Source organism: Mustela nigripes, chromosome 6 (assembly GCF_022355385.1).
Source record: "Mustela nigripes isolate SB6536 chromosome 6, MUSNIG.SB6536, whole genome shotgun sequence".
Taxonomy (NCBI): Eukaryota; Metazoa; Chordata; class Mammalia; order Carnivora; family Mustelidae; genus Mustela; species Mustela nigripes.
Genome location: NC_081562.1, coordinates 24984473 through 25007321, shown reverse-complemented (window position 1 = coordinate 25007321; position 22849 = coordinate 24984473). Strand labels below are relative to the sequence as shown.

Sequence of the window (22849 nt, the reverse complement as noted above, 5' to 3'; positions counted from 1 at the left end):
AGACAACATCAGGTAGCAGGAGATCAGCTAGATAGCTTATCAAACCATTCTGAACACCTACAAATCCAACAGGAGATTGAAGAGAAGAAGAGCAGCAATGCCAGAAACAGAAAATCGACCACTTTCTGAAAGGTAGGACCGGCAGAGAAGTGAATCCAAAGAGAGGGGAAGATAGACCGCAGTGGGGAGGGGCCAGCTCCTGGCAAGCGGCAGAGCAATGGAGCACAAAATCAGAACTTTTAAAAGTCTGCTGCACTGAGGGACATCGCTCCAGATGTTAAGCCGGGGTGAAGCCCACACGGGGACAGTGTGGCCTCAGGTCCCACGGGGTCACAGAAGGATTGGGGCTGAGTGTCGCAGAGGTCACAGGTATTAGGGAAAGCCGGCTACAGAGACGAAGCTGAGGAGTGAGCTCTCAACTTGGGGTTACCTTAAATTGTGGTCTGTGGCACAGGACACTACTCTGTGAGGAGAGGCCCCACAAGATCCGGGGAGACCGTCCTGGAAGAGCTCAGGGATTTGCGGGGTTCAGAGACTCCAGGTGGGGCTGTGTGCCAGAGATAGAGAAGCTTGGTCACAGACTGGGTGACCTCGCAACATGGCTGGAGGCCAGGGAGATGGGAGTGAGTGAGCGCTTTTCTCCAGGGGTGCACTGAGCAGTGGGCCCCCGAGCTCTTGGTTCCTCCGAGCCAGAGATTGGGAGGCTGCCATTTTCATTCCTGTCCTCCGGAACTCTACAGAAAGCATTCAGGGAACAAAAGCTCCCGAAAGCAAACCGGAGCAGATTACTTAGCCTGACCCCTGGTAAGGGCAGTGCAATTCCGCCTCAGGCAAAGACACTTGAGAATCACTACAACAGGCCCCTCCCCCAGAAGATCAACAAGAAATCCAGCCAAGACCAAGTTCACTTACTGAGAACAGCAGAATTCCAGAGGAGGAGAAAGCAAAGCATGGAATTTATGGCTTTCTCTCCATGATTCTTTAGTCTTGCAAAGTTAATTATTATTAATTTTACATTTTTCTTCTGCTAATTTTTTTTAACTTTTACCCTTTTCTCTTTTAAGGTTTTTAAACTAGTTTATCTTAACAATGTCTTTCATTTAAAAAAAAATTGTTTTTGAACCTTCATTATTATAGCCATATTTTATCCTTCATTGTATCTAACTTTATTTGTTGTATACACATAGGGTTTTTTCTTCTAAAAAAATTTGGGGTACAACTTCTTCAAATAGATCAAAATACACCTTAAACCTAGCACAGGGCTTTGTTCTAGTCTCCAGCCTGAGCAAATTATCTCCACTTTCATTTTCTTTATTCTCTCAACCAACTTATCTTAACTCCTTCTTTAGAAATTTTAAAAAAAGTTGTTTTTCATCTTTATAGTCCTATTCCATCCCTTCATTGTGTTTACCCTTATATATGTTTTTCACTCTTTAAAATTTGGGGAGTTAGTTTCTTCTAAGAGACCAAAATACTCCCAAAGTTAAGTGGGTGAGCCTGTTCTATTCACCAGTCTAATATATATATTTTTTCTTTTTTATATTTTTTCTTTATTTTTTTATTTTTTTTTTCTGAACTTCTTTTTACCCCCTTTCTTCCCCCCCACAATTTGGGGTCTCTTCTGATTTGGTTAAAGCACATTTTCCTGAGATCTTTGCTACCCTTTTAGTATTTTATTCTCTCCTTCATATATCTTATTTGGATAAAATGACAAGGTGGAAAAAAGATAAAAAAAGACAAAAGGCAGTACCGAAGGCTAGGGACCTAATCAATATGGACATTGGTAATATGTCAGATCTAGAGTTCAGAATGACGATTCTCAAGGTGCTACCCAGGCTCAAAAAAGACATGGAAGATATTAGAGAAACCCTGTCTGGAGAAATAAAAGCCCTTTCAGGAGAAATAAAAGAACTAAAATCTAACCAAGTTGAAATTTAAAAAGCTATTAATGAGGTGCACTCAAAAATGGAGGCTCTTACTGCTAGGTTAAATGATGCAGAAGAGAGAATTAGTGATATAGAAGACCAAATGATAGAGAATAAAGAAGCTGAGCAGGGACGCCTGGGTGGCTCAGTTGGTTAAGCAGCTGCCTTCGGCTCAGGTCATGATCCCAGCGTCATGGGATTGAGTCCCACATCAGGCTCCTTGCTCCGCAGGGAGCCTGCTTCTCCCTCTGACTCTGCCTTCCACTCTGTCTGCCTGTGCTCACTCTCACTCTCTCTCTCTTACAAATAAATAAATAAAATCTTTAAAAAAAAAAAGAAGCTGAGCAAAAGAGAGACAAACAACTACTGGACCACGAGGGGAGAATTTGAGAGATAAGTGATAACATGAGATGAAACATTAGAATAATTGGGATTCCAGAAGCAGAAGAGAGGGGAGTAGAAGGTATATTGGAGATAATTATTGTAAAGAATTTCCCTAATATGGCAAAGGGAACAAGCATCAAAATCCAGGAGGCACAGAGAACCCCCGTCAAAATCAATAAGAACAGATCTACACCCCCTCATCTAATAGTAAAATTTACAAGTCTTAGCAACAAAGAGAAAATCCTGAAAGCAGCCTGGGAGAAGAAGTGTCTGTAACATACAATGGTAAAAATATTAGATTGGCAGCAGACTTATGCACAGAGACCTGGCAGGCCAGAAAGAACTGGCATGATATATTCAGAGCACTAAAGGAGAAAAACATGCAGCCAAGGATACTATATCCAACTAAGCTACCATTGAAAATAGAAGGAGAGATAAAAAGCTTCCAGGACAAGCAAAAACTAAAAGAATTTGTAAACACCAAACCAGTTCTACAGGAAATATTTAAAGGGGTCCTCTAAGCAAAGAGAGAGCCTAAAAGTAGTAGTTTAGAAAGGAACAGAGACAATATGCAGTAACAGTCATCTTACAGGCAATACAACTGCACTAGATTCATATCTCTCAATAGTTACCCTGAATGTAAATGGGCTAAATGCCCCAATCAAAAGACAAGGGGTATCAGAATGGATAAAAAAACAAAACCCATCAATATGCTGTCTACAGGGGCACCTGGGTGACTCAGTGGTTAAAGCTTCTGCCTTTGGCTCAGGTCATGATCCCAGGGTCCTGGGATTGAGCCCCCGAATTGGGGCTGTCTGCTCAGCAGGAAGACTGCTGAGAACTTTCTCTCTGCCTGCCTCTCTGCCTACTTGTGATCTCTCTCTGTCAAATAAATAAATTAAAAAAAAATATGCTGTCTACAAGAAACTCATGTTAGACCCAAAGACACTTCCAGATTTAAAGTGAGGGGCTGGAAGACAATTTACCATGCTAATGGACATCAAAAGAAAGCTGGGGTGGTAATCCTTATATCAGATCAATTAGATTTTAAGCCAAAGACTATAATAATAAATGAGGAAGAACAGTATATCATACTCAAAGGGTGTGTCCAACAAGAAGATCTAAAAATTTTAAATATCTATGCCCCTAACATGGGAACAGCCAAGTATAGAAACCAATTAATAACAAAATCAAGTAAACACATTGACCATAATACAATAATAGTAGGGGACTTTAACACTCCCCTCACTGAAATGAACAGATCATCCAAGCAAAAGATCAACAAGGAAATAAAGGCCTTAAATGACGCACTGGACCAGATGGACATCACAGATATATTCAGAACATTCCATCCCAAAGCAACAGAATACATATTCTTCTCTAGTGCACATGGAACATTCTCCAGAATAGATCACATCCTGGGTCATAAATCAGGTCTCAACCAGTCTCAAAAGATTGGGATCATTCCCTGCATATTTTCAGACCACAGTGCTCTGAAGCTAGAACTCAATCACAAGAGGAAATTTGGAAAGAGCCCAAATACATGGAGACTAAAGAGCATCCTTCTAAAGAATGAATGGCTCAACCAGGAAATTAAAGAAGAATGGAAAAAATTAATAGAAACAAATGAAAAATGAAAACACAACGGTTCAAAATCTGTGGGACACAGCAAAAGCAGTCCTGAGAGGAAAATATATAGTGATACAAGCCTTTCTCAAGAAACAAGAAAGGTCTCAAATACATAACCTAACCCTATACCTAAAGGAGCTGGAGAAAGAACAACAAAGAAAGCCTAAACCCAGCAGGAGAAGAGAAATAATATAGATCAGATCAGAAATCAATGAAATAGAAACCAAAAAAACAACAGAACAAATCAATGAAACTAGGAGCTGTTTCTTTGAAAGAATTAATAAGATTGATAAACCCCTGGCCAGACTTATCAAAAAGAAAAGAGAAAGGACCCAAACTAATAAAATCATGAATGAAAGAGGAGCGATCACAACCAACACCAAAGAAATACAAACAATTATAAGAACATATTATGAGCATCTCTACACCAGCAAATTTCATGATCTGGAAGAAATGGATGCATTTCTAGAGACATATAAACTACCACAACGGAACCAGGAAGAAACAGAACACCTGAACAGACCCATAACCAGTAAGGAGATTCAAACAGTCATCAAAAATCTCCAAAAATCTCCAAAAATCTCCAGGGCCAGACGGCTTCCCAGGGGAATTCTAACAAACATTTAAAGAAGAATTAATTCCTATTCTCCTGAGACTGTTCCAAATAATAGAAATGGAAGGAAAATTTCCAAACTCATTTTATGAGGCCAACATCACCTTGATCTCAAAACCAGACAAAAATCCCATCAAAAAAGAGAATTACAGACCAATATCCTCGATGAACCCAGATGTGAAAATTCTCACCAAAATACTAGCCAATAGGATCCAACAGTACACTAAAAGGATTATTCACCACGACCAAGTGGGATTTATTCCAGGGCTGCAAGGTTGGTTCAACATCTGCAAATCAATCAATGTGATACAATACATTAATAAAAGAAAGAATAAGAACTATATGATACTCTCAAAAGATGCTGAAAAAGCTTTTGACAAAGTACAGCATCCCTTCCTGATCAAAACTCTTCAAAGTGTAGTGACAGAAGGCACATACCTCAATATCATCAAAGCCATCTATGAAAACCCCACCATAAAAATCATCTCAATGGAGAAAAACGGAGTGCTTTTCTGCTAAGGTCAGGAACACTGCACCGATGTCCATTATCATCACTGCTATTCAACATAGTAATAGAAGTCTTAGCCTCGGGATGCCTGGGTGGCTCAGTGTGTTCAAGCCTCTGCCTTCGGCTCAGGTCATGATCCCAGTGTCCTGAGATTGAGCCCAGCATCGGGCTCTCTGCTCAGCAGGAAGCCTGCTACCCCTCTGTCTCTCTCTGCCTTTCTCTCTGCCTACTTGTGATCTCTGTCTGTCAAACAAAAAGAAATTAAAGAAATTTGGCAAAGAAGAAGTCAAACTACCACTCTTTGCAGATGATATGATACTATATTTGGAAAACCCAAAAGACTCCACTCTAAAACTGCTAGAACTTATACAGGAATTCAGTAAAGTGTCAGGATATAAAATCAATGCACAGAAATCAGCTACATTTCTTTACACCAACAACAAGACAGAAAAAAGAGAAATTAAGGAGTCAATCCCATTTATAATTGCACCCAAAACCATAAGAAACCTAGGAATAAACCTAACCAAAGAGGCAAAGAATCTATATTCAGAAAACTATAAAGTACTCATGAGAGAAATTGAGGAAGACACAAAGAAATGTTCCATGATTAAGGACTAGAGAACAAATATTGTGAAAATGTCTATGTTACCTAAAGCAATCTACACATTTAATGCAATCCCTATCAAAATCCCATCCATTTTTTTCAAAGAAATGAAACAAATAATCCTAAAATTTATATGGAGCCAGAAAAGAACTCGAATAGCCAGAGGAATATTGAAAACGAAAGCCAAAGTGGGTGGCTTCACAATTCCAGACTTCAAGCTCTATTACAAAGCTGTCATCATCAAGACAGTATGGTACTGGCACAAAAACAGACATATAGGTCAAAGGAACAGAATAGAGAACCCAGAAATAGACCCTCAACTCTATGGTCAACTCATCTTCGACAAAGCAGGAAAGAATGTCCAATGGAAAAGTGACAGTCTCTTCAACAAATGGTGTTGGGAAAATTGGACAGCAATTTTCGAAAATTGCTCAATTTTTGAAAATAGACTCAAAATGGATGAAGGACCTCAATGTGAGAAAGGAATCCATCAAAATCCTTGAGGAGAACACAGGCAGCAACGTCTTTGACCTCAGCCACAGCAACTTCTTCCTAGGAACATCACCAAAGGCAAGGGAAGAAAGGGCAAAAATGAACTACTGGGACTTCATCAAGATCAAAAGCTTTTGCACAGCAAAGCAAACAGTTAACAAAACCAAAAGACAACTGACAGATGGGAAAAGATATTTGCAAATGACATATCAGATAAAGGGCTAGTATCTAAAATCTATAAAGAGCTTATCAAACTCAACACCCAAAGAACAAATAATCCAATCAAGAAATGGGCAGAGGACATGAACAGACATTTCTGCAAAGAAGACATCCAGATGGCCAACAGACACATGAAAAAGTGCTCCATATCACTTGGCATCAGGGAAATACAAATCAAAACCACAATGAGATACCACCTCACCCCAGTCAGAATGGCTAAAATTAACAAGTCAGGAAATGACAGATGCTGGCGAGGATGCGGAGAAAGGGGAACCCTCCTACACTGTTGGTGGGAATGCAAGCTGGTGCAGCCACTCTGGAAAACAGCATGGAAGTTCCTCAAAATGTTGAAAATAGAACTACTGAAACTTTGTACTCATTAAACATTAACTCTCTATTCCCTCTGGACGTTCAGAGCATGCCACCTCACAATATGCCACTTTGACATGGTGATTATTTTGAGTTAAAGGCATATGAAAAACAACAAATGCAACAAGTGCATTCTGACCTTCCTTTTTCTTCCTGAAAGCAGGACCTAAAACTCTCATGTGAAGTATGCCCTCCTTATATCAGAGGAAGAAACATTCCTGTCATCAGAGAGGAAGTTGAGCCCAGGAAAAATCTGTATAAACAGACTTGGTTAAACTCTTACCTTCCACATCAGAATTTCTCTAGGATTAACTGCTCTATTCCAATCTCTTTGTCTTGTCACATTCTCACAGTTTATTGCTTTGTCCAACCTACTATATAAGCATTTGGGTCAAATTGTCTGGGTCTTCATTCTTGGGAGGGCTCCTCTATACATGTAAAAATTGGTAGATAAAATTTATATCTTTATCTCTTACTGATCTGTCTTCTGTCCATCTCAGCAGGAGACTCTGAGAGGATAAGAGAAGAAATTATATACCCTATACCTTTATACCCTATTCCCTCATCCCCTAGGCCCTGGTAACCACCATTCTATTTCCTGTCCCTGTGATTTTGACTACTCTATGAACTTCATGTAGGAGGAAGTATACAATATTTGTTCATTTGTGGCTGTCTTATTTCACTTAGCATAATGTCTTTAAGGTTCAACCACATTGTAGCATGTCAGAATTTCCTTCCTTCTGAAGGCTGAGTAACATTTTATTGTATGTGTGTACCATACTTCGTTTGTCAATGGACTTGAGTTGCTGCCACCTTTTGGCAATTATGCTAATGCTACTATGAACATGGGTGTACATTATCTGTTGAAGTCCCTGCTTTCACTTCTAGAATTGGAATTGCTGGATCATGTAATTCTATGTTTATTTTTTTGAGGAAATACCATATCATTTTCTACAGCAACTGCACCATTTCACAGTCCCATCAGCAGTGTAAAGGAGTTCCAATTTCTCCACATCCTTGCCAACACTTGCTACCCTCTATTTTCTATTTTGTTAAAGATTTATTTATTTATTTTAAAGGTGGGGGGACACAGGGAGAGAGAATATTTCAAGCAGAGTCCCCACTGAGTTCCGAGCCCGACTGGGGGCTCAAAACTCATGACCCTGAAATCATGAACTGAGCCAGAATCAAGAGTCAGACGCTTAACTGACTGAAGTACCAGGTGCCCCTGTTTTTGTTTTTTAATAGTCATTCTAGTTGGTGTGAAGTGGTATAGATAGAGTTAAAGTTGTTTTGCTTTGAAAGAGCAAAGCTCTGGAAGTTGTTTATATTTGTTCCCATTCTGTATTCAAACCACTCTACAGGTCCCCACATCTCCACACATAAGCCTCTTTCAAGATCACCAAAATCCTTGATCATGCTGAATCCAATGGTCACTATTCAGTCTTCAACTCACACAACTCCCATGTAGTATTTGACATAACTGAACACTCTTAAAACATTTTCTTCATTTGGTTTTCTTTTTTGTTTTTTAAGATCTTGTCTATTTATTTGAGAGAGAGAGAGAGCACAAGCAGTGGGGAGGGGCAGAGCAGAAGGAGAAGCAGACTCCCTGCTGAACAGTGAGCCCTATATGCGACTCGATCTAGGACCCTTTTTTTTTTTAGATTTTATTTATTTATTTGACAGAGAGATCACAAGTAAGCAGGGGCGGTGGGGTTGCGGAGCAGGCACCCTGCTGTGCAGAGAGCTCGATGTGGGACTCGATCCCAGGACCCTGAAATCATGACCTGAGCCGAAGGCAGAGGCAGAGGCAGAGGCTTAACCCACTAAGCCACCCAGGCACCTCCGAAAGCAGATGCTTAACTGACTAAGCCACCCAGGCACCCTTCATTTGGTTTTCTGAATACCACTTTCTCTATGTTCTCTTCCCTCACTGGATATTACTTCTCCAACTCTTTTGCTGGTTTCTTGTCAACTTTGCCCTCTCACACCTCTCTTCTTCTCTCTACCTATATTTCCCATGTAATCTTACCCAACTGAAAGGCTTTAAAAATCATTTAGACCTTGACAACTCACAAATGTATATATCCAGCTCTGACCTCCCACCTGACCTCCAGATTTGGGTACCCAACTTCCTACATAACACATCTAATAAGCATCTCAAGCTCAACTTAGCCAACATGTTTAAAAAATGAACTCCTGGCTTTTCCCACCAAACCTGTTCTTCCCTTAGTTTTTACTTACTTCAATAAACAACAGTTCCATTCTTCCAACTGCTCAGGCCAGGAGTTATCTTTGGAAACTTTATCTTTTCTTCCTCTCATTCCATAACAAACCTAGTCATCTCTGCCTGAAACTATATCCAGAATGCAACCTCACTGTCCTTCTTTCACAGGTATCTAGATAGCCCCTAGATAGTTGATATAATAAAATCCAGGAGGATAATCAAGCACATTTTCTGGACACCGTTGCAGAGAATATGCAGAGAAGAAGACACAGTCCTTCCCTTTTTGGGACCTTAAAACCTGTAATCTGATTACCATGTTTATTCCTTCATTCAACAAAAACTGATTTCACTACACTATCAGAGGCATGAATAAAAGTTAACTTTAAATGGGCTGTGCTTTGAAATGTTCTCTAAACCAGTTACTCAAAGATTTCTAAGACAGCTACCTGAGTTATTACAATTTAAAAGCGTTTTCTTGGGGGCTTGGGTGGCTCAGTGGGTTAAGCCGCTGCCGTCGGCTCAGGTCATGATCTCAGGGTCCTGGGATTGAGTCCCGCATCGGGCTCTCTGCTCGGCAGGGAGCCTGCTTCCCTCTCTCTCTCTCTCTCTCTCTCTGCCTGCCTCTCCATCTGCTTGTGATTTCTCTCTGTCAAATAAATAAATAAAGTCTTTTAAAAAAATAAATAAATAAATAAATAAAAGCGTTTTCTTCCATCAAGTCAATGTGGTAAAACATGTCAACACTCATTGGAATTTCACCTGAATAAAGTTTTTTTAAAACGGTAAACAATGGACATTGGGGAAGGTATGTACTATGGTGAGCGCTGTAAATTGTATAAGACTGATGAATCACAGACCTGTACCCCAGAAACAAATAATACACTATAAGTTAATAATAAATAAATAAACAAATAAATAAATAAAATGGTAAACAGCACTACAGAGCCATTTGCATTTTTCTTCTAAAGAATAATTCCATTCACATCATTTGAAAAATAATACTAGTTTCCCAACTAGGTATTTAATGTAAAATAAAATGGAATTTTTTTTAAAGATAGAAAGGCATTTTAATTGGCATGAGAATTCTAAATTTAGGGGTACCTGGGTGGCTCAGTAGGTTGAGTGTCTGCCTTTGGCTCAGGTCATGATCTCAGGGCCCTGGAATTGAGTCCTGCATGCTCCTCCCTGTTCAGCGGGGAGCCTGCTTCTTCCTCTCCTTCTGCCTCTCCCTCCCTCCTCCTGCTCATACTCTCTCTCAAATAAATAAATAAAATCTTAAAAAAAAAATTCTAGAGGATCCTGGGTGGCTCAGTGGGTTAAGCCACTGCCTTCAGCTTAGGTCATGATCTCAGGGTCCTGGGATCGAGCCCCACATCGGGCTCTCTGCTCAGTGAGGAGCCTGCTTCCCACCCCCAACCCCCGCCTACTTGTGATCTCCCTCTCTGTCAAATAAATAAATAAAATCTTTTAAAAAAAAATTCTAAATGTAGATCTTAAATCTTTGATCTCTAGGCATTGTTTATATTTTCATTGATATTTAAAAGATGGAAGACCCATTTTTAAAAACTTTAAATATATTATTATAATAATAACTCACTAAATTTCTATATCTCTTTCTAGCTTTCAAAGTTGCTTTCATAAACATCATTTTATCAAACTCTAATACTAATCCTATGAGTCAGCTATTGTGTTATCTTCATTTTAAGATATTTTCTTTGTAACATCTTGTAAATATGGATTCATGATTTTCAGATTGGTCTACTGCTCAAATAAAATGATAAAAACTCTACTTACTACAATAATAATATTAATAGGGTGCCTGGCTGGCTCAGTGGGTTAAGCCACTGCCTTCAGCTCAGGTCGTGACTTCAGGGTCCTGGGATCAAGTCCCGCATTGGGCTCTCTGCTCCGCAGGGAGCCTGCCTCCTCTTCCTCCTCTTTTTCTCTCTGCCTGCCTATCTGCTTGCTTGTGATCTCTCTCTGTCAAATAAATAAATAAAATCTTAAAATAATAATAAAAATAATATTAATGCAATATTATATTACTAATGTAATCATATATGATTATATTGTTATATATTATATATAATATTACTAATATAATAATATTAATGGTAATTAGTATTACCATTTATTAATTACCTCAGTTTTATCATATGTAAAATAAGGTCAATAATTCTATCTCCTTCAAAGGGTTGATAAGAAATATATGCACTTAAAACATAATATTTATATGTCTGGTTTATTTTTCAGATAGAGGCTCAAATGACAGACTGTCCATTTCAAAACCAGACTTAACAATCTTAACAAGAGATAATCAACAAACAGGGAGCTTGGGTGGCTCAGTCAGTTAAAAGTCTGCCTTTAACTCAGGTCATGATCCCAGGGTCCTGGGATTAGGCCCCGCATCAGGCTCCCTGCTCAGCGGGGGGCCTGCTTCTCCCTCTGCCTTCTGTTCCTCCTACTTGTGCTCTCTGTCAAATAAATAAATAAAACTTTAAAAAAAAGATAATCAATAATGAAGATCTTGGGACCTGGCCCAGTCTTAAAGTACCCCCACCTCTCTGTGGTAGGCACCACATGTGTGAAGAAATGATTCATTCATTCAAGAAATATTCATCAGGCACAGTTCTGGGCGCTGGAGAGATACGGTGAAGAGGACATAACTCTGCCCCCATGGACCTTATACTATAATTGGGGAAAGACAGGAAGGAAAACATGAAGGAAGAAGAGGGAGGGCAGAGACAAGGAAAGGAAAGAAAAAGTATGGATAGTGGTAACTGTGACGATAAAAATAAAACAAGACACTATAATAGAATGATGGGGGGTGTATGTTTGGCTGCTTTGGATTGGGAGATCAGGGATGGTCTTTCTGAGGAGGCGACATTTGCACTGAAACTAGAATAATGGTCAGGAAGAACTAATATGGCAGAAAAATATTCAAAGCAGAGTGTACAGCAAAAGCAAAGAACCAAAAGGAGGAATGGGTTTGGTTGTTTAAGGAACAGATAGGCTAAAATGGCTGGGGAACAAGTGACATGGCACGGTACTTGAGGAGGATGGAGGACCTACAGGAGAGGAAATGACAGAAGGACTTGCAGTTCATGGTAAGAAATGTGGATTTTATTCCTGGTATAGGGGCAACAGTAGGATAGCCAATGGCATGTTTCTAGGTAGAGTGAACAGAAGCAATGCATTAAATGAGAAAGCCAGGCAGCCAATAAAGCTCTAGATAAACAGACCTACCTATTGCCCATATGACAACCTGAACTCCTTTACTGAGTGCCAATTATAAGCCAAGCACTGTGAATGCAAAATAACCAAGTTACGTTGCATTGCTTTTCAAGCAGAAAGAGTTGGAAATGAAGAAATGATAGACTTCTGAAAAGAGCAGCAACTTGCAGTGGTCTTGAGAAGTTATAGCAGGCTCGAAACAAACAAACAAATTAGTGTATATCAGGGTTTCTCAACTGACATTTTGGACTAGATAATTCTCTGTTGTGGGGGCTGTCCTGTGCATTGTAGGATGTTTAGCAACATCCCTGGTCTCTACCCACTAGATAACAACAGCACCAGGCCCCTAAACATGACAGCCCAAAATGCCTTCAGATATGGCCAATGTCCCTTACCGGGCAAAATCACCATTGCTTGAGAACTTATTGGTATAACTGACAGCTTTAACCCTATACAATCTTGAGACATATGGTCTTTTTTTTTTTTCTTTTAATTCATTTATCAGACGGGGATCCCAAGTAGGCAGAGAGGCAGGTGGGGGGTAGAAGGACAGAAGCAGGCTCCCTTCTGAGCAGAAAGCCCAATGCGGGGCTCGATCCCAGGTCCCTGGGACCACGACCTGAGCCAAAGGCAGAGGCTTTAACCCACTGAGCCACCCAGGCGCCCAAGACATATGTTCTAAGACAGGTTGGAGTATTTTAATTTCCAAGTTTAAGAAATTGTAGTAGTAGTAGGTAAAAACATTGTGAAAAGTTTAGTTCCATTATTTCATTTACCTTTGAGGGCAGACACAATTCCATGATTATTAAGTTAAAAATCTCTCTTAAGCCCATTCTATGTGCCAAGAATTGCTTTTGGGACTGGATATATAAATGGTCAAGTAGATTAAAAAATCTTCCCTTGGGGTGCAGAGTGGCTCAGTCAGTTAAGTGACCGATTCTTGGTTTCAGCTCAGGTCATGATCTCAGGGTGGTGACATCAAGACCCGCAACTACTCTGTGCTCAGCATGGAGTCTGCTTGGGATTCTCTCCCTTTCCCTCCCTCTCTGCACTACTTCCCCACCTCACCACCCCCCTCCCTTAGCTCTGGGAAGCTCTTTCCCTCTCTCCCTCTCTCTCTCCAATAAAAATATATAAATATTTTTTTTTCCCTTATAGACCTGATACTCTCATGGGAGATGTAGGGCAAATGACATAGGAATGACATTTAGAATGTTAAAGAGTGGTAACTGCAAGAGGACAGTTAGGAAGAGGGATAGAGAATGCCAAGGTAGGGAAAGATAGAAATTTGAAATAGGAAAATCTCAAAAAAGTGATATTTAAGTAAAGACTTAAAAGGAACAGAAAGCATAGAGAACATCTGGTATAAAATCCCTAAAGCAAGAGAGGGGTTGGGTTTGTTGTAGAATAACCAAAAAAGCCAAACCAGAGTGGCTGCTCAGCTATGACAAATTATGCTTCAATTAACCTCTGATCTGGCTAGAATAAAGTTTTCTGATTGGCTTCATGGTCAGCTTTGAAACGGAAAATATCCTGATATAGTTTCTTGAGGACTGGGGTACAGGGTAGAGAAGCACTGGTCCTGAGCGCCTTAAAACTCTTTGAAAATGTAAAGTAATTCCAGATATTTTACCTATAAGTAGCTCCTGAGGTGTGTCTCAAATAGAGGAAATGGTCTTCACACTCTCTCTTTTTCCATTTCTTTCTTTTTGGTTTCATCTAAAATGAAAGCAAATTTTCTGATTAAAACACGGAAAAATATTGGTCCAAAGTGAATTATTTTTAGAAAAGTAAATTATAGGGGGCGTCTGGGTGGCTCAGTCTGTTTAATGTCTGCCTTCAGCTCAGGTCAGGATTTCTGGGCCCTGGGATCAAGCCCCACATCAGGCTTCCTGCTCAGCAGGGAGTCTGCTTTTCTCTCTCTCTCCTTCAGCCCCTCCGCATGGCTAATTCTCTCTCTCTCTCAAATAAATAAATAAAATCTAAAAAAAGAGAGAGAGAGAGGGAGATATGGTGTCTGGGTGGCTCAGTTGTTAATCATCCGCCTTCTGCTCAGGTCATGATCCCCAGATCCTGGAATCAAGCCCTGCGTCAGGCTCCCTGCTTGGTGGGAAGCCTGCTTCTCCCTCTCCCACTCTCCCTGCTTATGTTCCCTCTCTCATTGTCTCTCTCTCTCTTTGTCAATTAAATAAATAAATAAAATCTTTTTTTTTTTTTAAAGAGAGAGAGACGTCAACTAGGATTTGCTGAGATTGAGATGTATTATTACCTGATCGAAGAAATAGATGGGCTCAATGTCCAAAGATTTAACTTCAGTCAAGTCTCCCATTCTGCTATGAGATCTAAGAAGGAGAAATTAGAACTCTGACAAGTTATCATGTTTGTGGCTGATATTTCAAAGTACTTCATAGTTTTAAAGTTTAGATATTTTATTTTCAATTAAATATTTAAAAATTTTGGGACGGGGGAATACAACTCTTCCTTTATCTACAGTTTCACCTCATGGGCTATCAGCTCAACATAAATGTGATCAGAAGGATCACATGCTATGGGCAAATAAAGCAGTAGCATGTCACTGCCAAGTTTCTCAACCTTGGCACCACTGACATTTTGAATCAGATGATTCTTTGTGGTAAGAAGCTACCTTGTGTCTTGTACGATGTTCAGCAGCATCTCTGGTCTCTACCTACCAGACACCAGTAGCACACCTTTTTACCCAGTGCTGACAAAAAAAAACGTGTCTCCTGACATTGCCAACTATCTCTTGGAAATCAAAACTGCCCCTGGTAGAGAATGACTATGCCAATGCAATGGCCAAGAAAAAAGGTTTGATGTGGAAGGAACTAGTGAAGATAAGTAACACTGCTGATGACAGGGCTATTAACAGCAATGCCACTCAAAATGTGGTCCCTGGACAAGGGGCCTCAGCATCACCTGAGACTTTATTATAAATGCAAATCCACACTCAAATTTAAGGTATACTGTGTCAGAATCCCAGGGGTGGTATCCAAGAGTCTGTGGTTGAACAAGCCCTCCAGGTGATTCTGAAAAATGCCCAAGTTTGGGAAGCACTGACCAAGGTGACCCATTTTACCAAGCAGGCTGTGAAAACCACTCTCGTGACTGGAGGAGAAAGTCTGGGGCTGGCTAACCCAAAGTTAACGGGTCTCCTGGATTTGCAATGGAAAAGATTGATCAGCACACAGTGGAGGACCTGGTAGCAGCCACAGCATCAATGGACTGGGAAATGTGATGGATTGGGGATTGTTAGCTATTACTATTATTATTAAAGAAAATGTTCAGAGGCCCAGGTTGGACTAGCTCTTCCTTAAAAAGAAGTTGGAGAATCCAAAATGAAGATTGGAGGGAGAACAAAACTTGTATCTACCTAAACATCTGCATCTCACTGTCCTGCCAGAGTAGCTGAAGATTCTGCTTTGAGTAAATTCAGTATCTAAAAAATCCTTCATTAAAATGTAAAAATATAGTCATTTACATTGTAACATGTTATATACATTCATGAAAAACCTCATGTCCTGCAATATTGTGCACTAAAAATAAAAGGGTTTATGGGAAAAATAAGGTAGGGCACACCACTTAAAATCTATGCTGCTTTGGAACCAGAGCAAAAAACAAAAGCAAAAACAAAAAAACACATGCCAATAATTGGCACCTCAGGAGAAACTTAAACAGCTCAGGCAGGCACTTATAGCCAGATGAGGGGTGCCTGGGTGGCTCAAAGGATTATGCATCTGCCTTCAGCTCAGGTTAGGATCCTAGGCTCAGCAGGGAGCCCACTTCTCCCTCTCCCTCTGCCTCTTCCCCTGCTTGTGCATTCTTTGCTTCTCTTTCTCTCTTAAATGAACAACAACAACAAAAAAAAAAAACAAAAATCAAAAACAAAAAACCCCATAAGAATAGAAATGCAAACTTACAGGTACTAAAATAATGTGGATGAAGTATAGCTCCTTGCCAGTGGGGTTGCATTAAAGTGGGCACAGAAAGAAGTGAAACCTTAATATTGTTAAGATGGCAATACTCTGCAGATCATCTACAGATTCAGTGTAATCTCTTTCAAAGTTTCAACGGTCCTTTTCACAGGATTGACATGCTAACATTTCTAATATTCATATGGCAATTCAAGAATCTAGAATAGCCAAAATAATCTCGAGAAAAGAACAAATTTAGAGGATCCACACCTCCCAGTTTCAAAACTTACAAAAGCTACAGTAAACTAAAGAGGTACTGGCATGAATATAGATATATAGATCAGTGAATTAGAGTTGAGTCTAGAAATGAACCCTCAAATTTATGGTTAATTAAGTTTTGGCAAGGGTGCCACACAATTCAATGAAAGAAAAAATAGTCTTTTCAATATATGGTAACAAGGCAACTGGATATCTACATGCAAAAGAATAAAATCAAACCCCTACTACACAGTGTATACAAAAAATCAATTCAAAATGGATCACAGAATGGAAAAAACATTTGCAAATCATATATGTAATAAGGGTCTAGTATTCAGAATATATAAAGAACTCTTAAACTCAACAATACAAAGAGAAAAGAGATGACTGACTCAATTTAAAAATGGCCAAAGATTTGGATAGACATTTCTCCAAAGAACATGTGCAAATGGCCAATAACACATGAAAAGATGCTCAACATCATTAGTAATTAGCTAACTGCCAATCAAAACCAAAATGAGATACCACTTTACACCTATTAGGATGACTATAATTTTAAAAAAGACAATAGTAAGTGATGGCAAGGATATAGAGAAATTAGAAACCTCATACACTGCAGGTAGGACTGTACAATGGTACAGTTGCCTTTGAAAACAGTCTGGTAGTTCACTGAAATGTTAAACATAGAATTATACCATAAGACTCAGACTCAGCAACTGTATTCCTAGATAAGATGCAAGAGAAATGAAAATATATTATGTCCACATCAAAACTTACAATGTTCATAGTAGCATTATTCACAATAGCCAAAAAATAGAAATAACCCAAATGTCTATCAATTGATGCATTAAAAATATTCTATAATTAGACAGTGGTAATGATTATACAGTTGTAACATATTAAAAACCTCAGAATTATACCCTTAAAATGCTTAATTTTCTTTAAAAAGGAGTACCCAAGAGCCTCAACCAGTTCCAGCTTCTACCCCTAACAAACTAGGGATGCCAAATTCCAAAGATCATGTCCTCACAAATATCTAAGTGCCTTAAAAAGTACCAGCCTTCTGTCTCACCAGCTTCTGTAATTTTTCAGACCCAAAGAATATTAGAGATCTGTTGGTTCTGACTCCAAATTAACCTTATACAAGAGTTCCATTCAGAACTTCAAGACCAGCTGATTCCATTCGTGTCTTTTATCTCAGTCAACCTCAGTCACTGGAAACGTTAAACTTGCAATTTCTGGATTAAGAGAGCCAACTGAGCACCAAGTCCTCTACATTCTGGAATTTGTAGAAGTTAGGGTTTCTTTATTTTTAATTACCAGAAATTTAACAACACAGAAATATAATATCTTACATATTTGAAGGTAGAGTAACTAGTCTAGGGCTTTCCAGTACAGTAGCTGAATAATATCACCAAGGGCTCAGCACCATCCCATCTTTCTGTTGTGTGTTCTTCAGATTTCAACCCCCAGGATCATTTTCAGATTTTAGAAAACCTAAAAGAAGAAAAGGGACTTTATTTTTGTCTTTTTTTAAAACTTAGGAAACCTTTCCCAGAAGTTTTCAAAGGCTTTTTAAAAATTATTTATTTAGTTACTATTTAATTATATTAAAAATTTTTTGAGTATAGCTGACACACAGTGTTACATTAGTTCTAGGTGTACAACATAGTGATCCAATTTCTCTACACATTATGCCTTGCTCACCACAAGTTACCATCTGTCACCATACGATGCTATTATAATATCACTGATTATATTCTCCATGCTGTAACTTTTTTTTTTTAAGATTTTATTTATTTATCAGAGAGAGCAGGAGAGAGAGCGAGCACAGGCAGACAGAATGGCAGGCAGAGACAGAGGGAGAAGCAGGCTCCCTGCCGAGCAAGGATCTCGATGTGGGACTCGATCCCAGGACGCCGGGATCATGACCTGAGCCGAAGGCAGCTGCTTAACCAACTGAGCCACCCAGGCATCCCCATGCTGTAACTTTTATTTAAAAAAATTTTTTAAAGATCTAATCTTTATATAATCTTTACACCCAATGTTGGGCTTGAACTTACAAGCCCGAGAACAAGAGTCACACGCTCCAGCAACCGAGCCAGCTAGGTGCCCCTGTACCGTTTATTCCCATGACTTACTCATTCCGTAAATGGAAACTTGTATCCCCTACTCCTCTTCACCTACTTTGGCCATTCCTTCCCCCACCTTCCCTCTGCAACCTTCAGTTTGTTCCCTTTGTTTATTCATTTATTTTGTTTTTTAAAGTCTACATATGAGTGAAATCATATGGTATTTCTTTTTCTCATTCTGAATTATTTCATCTAGCATTATATCTTCTAGGTGCATCCATGTTATTGCAAATGGAGAGATTTCATGCTTTTTATGGCTGCATATTATTCTACTGTGTGCATGCGTGTGTATGTGTGCGTGCATATATATATGTGTTAATGGACACTTAGATTGTTTCTATATCTTGGCTATTTTAAATAATACTGTAATAAACATAATGGTATATATATCTTTTTAAATTAGTATTTTCATTTTCTTTGGGTAAATACCCAGTAGTAGAATTATTGGATCATATGGTATTTCTATTTTTAATTTTTTGAGGAACCTCTATACTGTTTTCCACAATGGCTGTATCAGTTTACATTCCTGATGACAGTGCATAAGAGTTTTTCCTCCACCTCCTCATCAACACTTATTATTTCTTGTGTTTTTTGATTTTAGTCTTTCTGATAGGTGTGATACTTCATTGTGGTTTTGATTTGCATTTGCCTGATGATTAGTGATGTTAAGCATCTTTTTATGTGTCTGTTGGTCATCTGTATGTCTTCTTTGGAAAAATGTCTATTCAGGTCCTCTACCCATTTCTTAATCAGATTGTTTTTGGGGTGTGGAGTTGTATAAGTTCTTTATATATTTTGGACTTTAACCCCTGATTAAATACATTTTTTCCAAGTATCTTCTACCACTCAATGATTTTTCTTCATGTCTCATTGACCAAAATTGCAACATGTCTTTCCTAAACAAATCACTGGGAATTATTGAAATTGTTGTGTATTAGCTCAGCCCAACCAGGATGTACCCTTGAAGATACATTCATCTGATGAGGCACATGGTTAGGCAGAGAAGAGTGGACAAGTGAACTAAGGCAGGATTATGTTAGCAAGGGAAAAACTAAAATGAATTATGGGTAGGCTTCCAACAGTGTCCGTTACAGGCATCTAATGTCTACTGGCTTTCTATCCATTCACATTAAAGCAAAACTTCCTAGTGGACAAAGCCTTCCCCACAAACACAGACATCACAGTTCTTCCACTGCATCATTGTAAAATATGAACAGGCAAGCAACACCATCAGTCATTTAAGGAAAACGTGAAACGTGAAAGTGAAAGATCATAATAAATTATTCTACTTTCAATCATGATATAGTAACTGACAATAGACACAAGACCTTCCACCATAAACAAATATCAGACTGGGCAAAACAAAGAACTGTTTTTAGATATTCATCAATAGGAATTATATAACTGTTATCCCTAACCAAAGACAAACAAATGACGAAGCTTCATGATTATGACGGCTTTTTGCCAGAGAGGCACTTTCCACAGGGAAAGGCCAAATAAACCATGGTATCTGCACCAAGGAGATGGAGATATTAGGTATCAGTGAGAAGGCAGCTGCACTGAGAAGTCTGCACAGGAAAAGACTCCACAAAAACAAAGAACTATTAGGAAGAGAACAACCATGGAGAACCTATGGGCTGAGAAACAATCAGAGGTTCAACAGGGATGGGAGATACCAGTGTTTCATCCAACCACACTGGAAAGATCTAATTACCCCAGAAATTTAGTAGACACCCCAGAAAGGCCAGGTTTTATGAACAGGGTTAATCTAGCAATATAGTAGCACTGTTCAAGAGAACTATAATGAGGGGCGCCTGGGTGGCTCAGTGGGTTAAAGCCTCTGCCTTCAGCTCTGATCGTGATCCCAGGGTCCTGGGATCGAGCCCTGCATCAGGCTCTTTGCTCAGCAGGTAGCCTGCTTCCTCCTCTCTCTCTCTCTCTGCCTGCCTCTCTGCCTACTTGTCATCTCTACCTGTCGAATAAATAAATAAAATCTTAAAAAAAAAAGAGAACTATAATGAAATAAATAAAATCTTTTTAAAAAAAGAGAACTATAATGAAAGAAATGTTATTTAAAAATTTCTAGTAACCTCTTGGAAAAAAAGTAAAAATAAACAGACAAAATTAATGTAAATAAAATATTTTATTTTACCCAAAATATCTAAAAAGTTACCATTTCAACATGTAACCAATAAAAGCGATTATTTTTTTCCAACATAGGAGACTTTTTAAAAAGATTTTATTTTTAAAGTAATCTCTACACCCAATGTGGGACTGAAACTCAGATCCCAAAATCAAGGGTTATACTCTCTACCAATTGAGCCATCCAGGAACCCCATCAACTTGGAAGATTGAGTTCACAGTCTCTTTTTCATACTAAGTCTTTGAAATTCAGTGTTCATTTTTTTTAAAAAGATTTTATTTATTTATTTATTTGACAGAGAGATCACAAGTAGGCAGAGAGGCAGCCAGAAAGAGAGAGAGAGAGTGAGAGAAGAAAAAGACTCCCTGCTGAGCAGAGAGCCTGATGCAGGGCTTCATCCTAAGACCCTGAGATCATGACCTAGGCCAAAGGCTTAACTCACTGGGCCATTGAAATTCAGAGTCCATTTTACACTTAAAACACACTTCAATTTGGACTAGTCACATTTCAATTACTTAACACCCATACATGGTTAGTAGATTTCATATTAAAGAGTCACTCAGAATAGTGTCTGTAGTGGCTAGAATAAGATAACAAATTACTAGACATGAAAAGAACTGGAAAATATGACTCTTAGCCAGGAGAATAAGTTGTAAACACTGAAATGAGAGAGATGATGAAAATAGGTGATGAGAACCTGAAAGCAGCTATTATGTATTTAAATATTAATAGGAAAACATAAATGTAATAAGACAACATATAGAAAATCTTAATAGAGAATTGGACACTATGAAAAAGCAAAATGGAAATTCTAGAACTGAAAAATATAGTATCTGAAATGAAAATTAACTGAATAAGCAATGGAAACCATCCAAACTGAAGCAAAAGGGAAAAAATAAAAATAAAAAACAAAGCAAAGTCAACCAAACCTCAGTAACTGTAAGACAATATCAAGTTGTCTGATGCAATATCTGGTGTGGTCCAGCTTCCTGGTTTATAGATGCCTGAATCTTCATATGTGGAAAAGGCAAGGGATCTTTTAGGAGCCTCTTTTTGTAAAAATACATAAGGGCTCTCTTCTCATGACCTAAGCACCACCCAGAATCTCCACCTTCAAATACCATCAGATTGGGGTTAGTTTTCAACATATGAATTTTGGGGAGACACATTCAATCTATGGCATCATATAAACAAAAAAAAATCTGTGGGGTCCACCATAATTTTTCAAGTGTGAAAAATTATGTGAAAAATCTCCATATTACAACCTCACTCACAATATAGTCCGAGTTCAACTCAGCCTACCTCAACCTTTAACATCAAAATAACCCTCAACTTCTTTTTTTTTTAAAGTAGGGTCCATGCAGGACATGAACTCATGCCCCTGAGATTAAGAGCTGAGATCAAGAGTTGGGTGCTTCTACTGGGTATTTACCCTAAAGATACAAACGTAGTGATCCAAAGGGGTATGTGCACCCAAATGTTTATAGCAGCAATGTCTACAATAGCCAAACTATGGAAAGAACCTAGATGTCTATCAACAGATGAATGGATAAAGAAGATGTGGTATATATACACAAAGGAATACTATGCAGCCATCAAAAGAAATGAAATCTTGCCATTTGCGACAACATGGATGGAACTAGAGCTTATCATGCTTAGTGAAATAGGTCAAGCATAGAAAGACAACTATCATATGATCTCCCTGATATGAGGAAGTGGTGATGCAACATGGGGGCTTAAGTGGGTAGGAGAAGAATCAATGAAACAAGATGGGATTGGGAGGGAGACAAACCATAACTCTTAATCTCACAAAACAAACTGAGGGTTGCTGGAGGGAGGGGGGTTAGGAAAAGGGGGGTGGGGTTATGGACATTGGGGAGGGTATGTGCTTTGGTGAGTGCTGTGAAGTGTATAAACCTGGCGATTCACAGACCTGTACTCCTGGGGATAAAAATATATGTTTATTTAAAAAAAAAAAAAAGAGTTGGGTGCTTAACCAACTAAGCCACCTAGGCACCCAACCCTCATTATTTAATAAGCAGTGGGGAAACATTATCAGGAGAGATGGGAAGAGGGAGCCTATGAATGGTACTGTTATTTGTCTCAAGTATTTCATGCTGTTCTTATCTTTCTTTTATGAACTCTTAATATTGATTCCTATGTATCCCTGACTAATAAAC

General features: G+C 38.9%; 1 long non-coding RNA gene across 1 annotated transcript in view; it reads right to left on the bottom strand.

Moving 5' to 3' along the window:
• Positions 1–22849, bottom strand: part of LOC132019353 (uncharacterized) — a 36904-nt gene that overhangs the window by 10246 nt on the left and 3809 nt on the right. The window contains exons 3-5 of the long non-coding RNA XR_009404740.1: positions 17750–17891; positions 14477–14549; positions 13841–13926 (exon numbers count right to left, since the gene is read on the bottom strand). This is a non-coding gene — a long non-coding RNA (uncharacterized LOC132019353). The remainder of the gene's footprint in view (positions 1–13840; positions 13927–14476; positions 14550–17749; positions 17892–22849) is intronic.